Source organism: Sinocyclocheilus rhinocerous, unplaced genomic scaffold, assembly GCF_001515625.1.
Source record: "Sinocyclocheilus rhinocerous isolate Xijiao unplaced genomic scaffold, SAMN03320098_v1.1 scaffold275, whole genome shotgun sequence".
NCBI lineage: Eukaryota > Metazoa > Chordata > Actinopteri > Cypriniformes > Cyprinidae > Sinocyclocheilus > Sinocyclocheilus rhinocerous.
This window is the reverse complement of record NW_015659967.1, coordinates 594856-600855: the sequence shown is the minus strand read 5'-3', so window position 1 is coordinate 600855 and position 6000 is coordinate 594856.

Here is a 6000-nt window from a genome sequence, read left to right as displayed (position 1 = left end):
GTGACAGCTGACTGAAGCATGACACACAGCAGCTTTGACGAAAGCATGAAGATTCTATAAAAAAAAAATCATACATTGTACAAGTTTTGATGTTTTTTTTTTGCCACCTAATATCATCTACAGGTGATAATTTCTTTTATTTATATAATAATAAAATATGGTTGAGCATGTTTTACTTCATTTCCATGGCAATACCTATATTTTCATTACTGTGATGCATGAAAATATCATTCTCATGACTGTAATGTGAAAAAAAAAATTATTTAAAAAGGTATTCATACACTATGTTTGCATTTATTTCACACTCAAGAAATATTCAGGCATACGGTTTATGTATTTGAATTGCATATGATAAATCCATCTATTTGGATTACAGTTTTAGCATGAACAAATTAATCTGATACATATCTGTCAGGCATGCATAAATGAAACCGGTAAGACACAGGTATTATTTCTGTAAAAGTATTAATAAACTGAGTCTGTTTTAAATGCACAATAACTAGGTTTCAATCTCATACATTTTACCTGAATATTGCTTGTTTAATAGCCATATTTTAACCATGTTCATACTTTTTAACTGAATACATTTAATTTCATTTTCACAATAAACAGATTTATGCTGATTCTAGGCATTTGAATAAATGCATTTTGAAAATATGATTATTTAAATAAAATAGTTTAGATGCAAATAGTCAAACTGTCTTTTTTTTTGCAGAAATCTTACCTGTTTCTTACCCATTTCATTTATACTGAACAAAATTATAAACGCTATTACTGTGTTTTATTGTGTTAGTTAGCTGTATTTTTTAGTTCTTTTTTTAACCTAATCAAAATAATAAACCCAACTAAATACTATTGTTTTAAAATGAGAATCTAATGATAATTACCTCGTGCCAATTACATTACACAATAAAATAGAAATAAAACATCTGGATGCAGTACTGTAATGGGAATTTAGGGGGATCTGAGCTTAATTATCATGAAAATATCGTGGTGCTAAAATAGGCTTCATTTCCATTTTTTACATGTTCATTTGCACTGTTTGGTCTTGAATCTGCCATTAAAATGGACCTAGTCGTGTGTTTGTGAGACCAGAACTGTTATATACCTGAACTGAATCTAAATTGGGTTAACTTGATGTTCTGAGGGTGAATTGAACATGAAACAGAATAGTAACCACACAAGCTGTTTTGAACAGAACACCTAGGGTAAGCAACAAACTTCAAAAACATAAATTATGTAAGGAAGGAAAATAAAAAAAGCAAAGATTACATTTTTGGAGACGCTGGTTACCGAAGAATGGATGAGCAAGAGCGCTTTGTGGGCTGTGAAGAAGGGAGGATATGATATTCATGTTTCATAATTTAATGAGAGTTGTTGAGCTGAAAGGGCTTTTGTGAGTAGGTTTTCATGGAACAGGATTGTTGAGCGGAGACTCTGTGTGCCTGGAAGAGGTCATCCTCCTGCTCCACATTCTCTCTGACTGTAATTACAGAGAAACACATGTTAGCTGGCCAGGTTTTCACTCACAGATCTTTGTCTGAGGGCGGAACCGAAACTGTGGCATTTTAATTTGCCCCCACCCACTGTCAAATTTGCCCTTTTCCAAATGGATACAGAACTGTGCGTGCTAATTACTAGTTCATACTCGGCCACTCTCAGCTTCAACACAACCTCTAGGCAACAGCGAGAACTTGTGCTCCTTCTCCATGCTGTAAAGTCCCGCGTAGGGAATGCATAATGAAGGGAAATTATAATTAAAACCGTGGCCATGATTTTTACAGCATTTGAAATAAGACTGTAGTTTCACATTTTTAACCTCACCATATGTGCCCAATGTATAGTGTGCATATCATATTTTATTTAGCATTATACCAAATATGCCGTGTGCTTTGTGATTTAGGTTAATAGAAGATGGAAAAGAGTTTTTTTTTTCCCTGTGAAGTATATATTTAATAGACCCTTGTGAAAAAGAAATAGACTTTTGCATACGGAAACAATATACACTTTAAAAGAATATCCGCTGGAATGCCACTCTCTCGTGAACACGACAGTTAGTGGAAGCTAGAGATTACAGTTTATAAAGTTTTAAATATGGATATTTTCTTACACAAACGCATTTATTCGCTTAAGTAGATCTTTATTAACCCCCCAGAGCTGTGTGGAGTATACTTTATGATGGATGGATGCACTTTTTTGGGCTTCAAAATCTTAACACCCATTCACTGCCAGGACATTTTTTTATATAACTCCAATTGTATTCGTCTGATAGAAGAAAGTCATATAGGATGCCTCGAGGGTGAGTAAATCATGAGCTAATTTTTCATTTTTGGGTGAACTATCCCTTTAAATGCAATTAGATAAACTTTAGAGTGCTTTTTGGATACTTAAGTTGGACTTATGGTAAACCAAAATATACACTGTAAAAAAAATAATATTTTTGAAGTTATAAAATGAAAACAAACAAAATAAAATATTGGAGTAAGTTTAGCAAGAAAATACTTTTACAGTCTTTTTACAACATTTCCAGTTTAATTCAATTTTACTTGTTTCTTTGTAATTAAGTATTAAATTTACCAAAATTCAAAAGAGTGAAAACTGTTTCTACACCATTTTTCAGTGTACGTTAATGTCAGTTATATTGAAACTTGTGTCATGTATTTAAATATATCTGTGATTACAATTAAAATACATCAACTTTAAATATAATATTAAATCAAGTAATTAAAAAAATCTCTTTATGTGCACTTAATGTGGCCTTTCATTTCATTAATATTGTATTATATGTATACAGTTTAAAAGATACAGTTTAAAAAATACTTTTAAGATTTGAAGTACACTACAAGTGCATATTCCATACAATGAAGCACTTTCAATCAGTATAAACCTAATGTTGCTTCTTTAATTCCCTGGCCAGTGTTTGCAGTTTGAGAAACTCTCAAGATCTCTTCTGAAGCACTAAAGGAGACACTTCTCAGTAGTGTGTGATTAATGGGGTTGTTTACTCAGGAGAAATTTCTGAGATTAATGAGACGCAAGCATTAATAATTGCTTCTCAATTTAACATCTTTTATGGGAGAAAAACTGAGATAATATAAAGCATCTCATTTGTGATGCTTTTTTCCTATGGGGCGGCTGCAGCCGAACCCAACAATAGCGCTGTCAGATACTCACAATGCTTCATCAGTATCTTCCTCCTGTCATTTGTTTTTTTTATTGTATGTGTAATTCTGCCATAGTTAAAGCACTAAAGCAATTACAATGTGACGGCTTGGGAAAAGGAAACCCGTGAATTAATGCCAGTGACAACCCCGAGAGTGCAAATTAAAACAGAGAGCCCCGGAAAAGCACGACCTACATTGCTCTGCTCATAATCCGCAGATTTTTTTCATTTCCACCTGGCGTCTTGCCAGGATGAGGATTTTGCAGCTGTTGGAAGCAACTTGATCTAAAACAGAGGACCGGAAAAAACGGCCATTTATGTCTATTCAAGGCTTCTGTGGACGCCAACAAAACAGCACAGCATCTCACTTCCATTATGAGAAGAAAATCCACACAACTTCCCAGAAAACCCATCTTCTGTGTGATCTGAGAAGTGCTGCGTCAGATAACAAGCAGAGTCTAGACATGTCCAGAATAGAAACACGCACACAAGACAATTTCATTACAGGTCAATCCAGTTATATTTCACTTTGTCAGACTTTGTAAGTTGCGTATACTGTAAAATTGACAGTTTTTGGCCGTAAATGTGTTTACAGTTTTTCTGTATTTTTTACAAAATTATTCTGGCAACCACAGCTGCCAAAATTATTTTGTAAAAACTACAGAATTTGTTTTTTTACAGTGCACTCATTCACTAGAGAAGAGTTCGAAGACATCAGAGGTGCAACATAGAAAGGGTTTGAACCCACAACCTATCATATGAGGTTTTATCCACAACAGCTACAGTTGTGCCAAATGTCAAAGAGACATGGCAGTGGCACGTGACTTCAGGACAAAAACCTGGAAAGTTATAAGAAGGTTTATCTGGTTTTTAACATTTATTTCTAAAGATAAATGGACTGTGCCAGACTTCACAAGTCCCATTGCAGAGGAAAGACAATAGGGGAAAAAGAAACCAGCAGCAGGGCAGCATCTACAGCTTTGAATAGACATTGATATTTCTGTTATAATGAATTGAATGGAATATTGCATTAATGTGTCCATTTGTTCAACCATATCGCCCTAGTTTCAACCCCAACTCATGATGGTAATAAAACGAGTAGACAATTAATTATGAGCTCAGACTGACAGGTTAGGACCAATCATGTAGAGATGGATTCTTTGTTCCATTTCTGAAACAAACACATTTTTATTTACTTATGGAAATTATGAGACCAATGATTCATTAGAAGATTTGTCCATTTCTGGCTAATCCACAGAAAGTGTTCTATATTCGCAGGCACTTATTTGGTTTGAGGATTAAACAGTTGATTTTTTTTAAGCAAGTACCCTTTTATAATCATATTCAGATAACGCTGGTTTATAAAAAAGGGGATTAACACACACTCCCTTTCAAATGTTTGAGGTCAGTGACAATTTTCTTTAAAAGAATACTTTTATTCAGCAAGCATGCATTAAATCTATTTAAAAGTGTCAGAAAAGACATTTATAGTGTTACAAAAATCTGTCTTTTGAACATTCAGTTAAAATAAAAAGGATCACGGGTTAAATATTATTATTTTAAAAATATTTTTATATTAATAAAAACATATTAAGAGAACTTAGAACTGATAGTTCTAAGAAAAGTTTCTTATCATATCCTCATATTAGACTGATTTCTGAAGGATCATGCGACACTGAAGACTGGAGTAATGATGCTGAAAATTCAGCGTTTGCCCTCATAGGAATAAATTACATTTTAAAATATATCACAGTTTTTTAAATTGTGCATTTTTTTATGCATTTTTAATCAAACAAATGGAGTATTGTTGAGTATAAAAGATTTCTTTCAACAAAAATCTCAAACAAAAAATCTACCCAACCCTAAACTTTTGAAAAGTAGTGTAAATTGTGTCAAAAATTGTAACTAATAATGCCAGACATGTGATTTTTTTTGGAGGTTTAATATGCTTTTAATATTGTAGGCTATTTCAAAAAGTATTAAAAGAAGCTGATAGAGAGCACACTGCAGATAAACAGAAATCCTGTTTACCCTAACGAAGAAAGTGAACTGTGTAGCAACTGTAAAAGATTCAAATATTCCCCGAGCCAGAACTCTGATGTGTGGTTTTCAGAATCATTTATTGGGTGAAGAAAGACATTCAACCATTCCTTCATGCTGAACAACATCCCCAGGTTGCTCTGTATACGAGGAAAGAGAGATTTTGCATTTTTTGGTCTATTATTTTCCTCGCTCTTGCCAGTTCACGCCGTGGTCTTACATTAGGGGTTGAATCCTTGAAAAACCCAGAAAGCACAGTCGGTGCTCAGAAAAGGCCATTCATTTTGGACAAAAATGTTACATTCTGAACAAAATCAGGTCAGATTATAAACAAGTAAACATTCTGCCCTAATGCTGCCTTCAAATCCAAAATGTATATTCATAACTATGATTTGGTCAGAATAACATGGACGCATAGCTTCCACCATGATTCTTGAATTCCCAAATTCAGAGGTTCCCATTGGTTGCTAGTACGACATTGTAGTTTAACATATGATGATTTCAACAGGACCCGAAGGCAGCATAACAGATCAAAATGCATTTACATACGAGATTTTTGTTCCTCTAGGTACATTTATGACACAAAATAGCAGTAGATTACATTCAAATGAAAGAAACTGAGTATTCAAAAGAGTTTTATCTCATTCCAGTGCAGAGGGGTAGAGCTCTTGTAGCCCAAATACAAACACGTGTCGACAAGGGGAACACACTAATGCATTATTAGTGTCTATTGTGTAAGAACGCTGCACCACAGTGAATTTCACAGACTTTGATCTGGCCTTTGTGCACAACAAGTT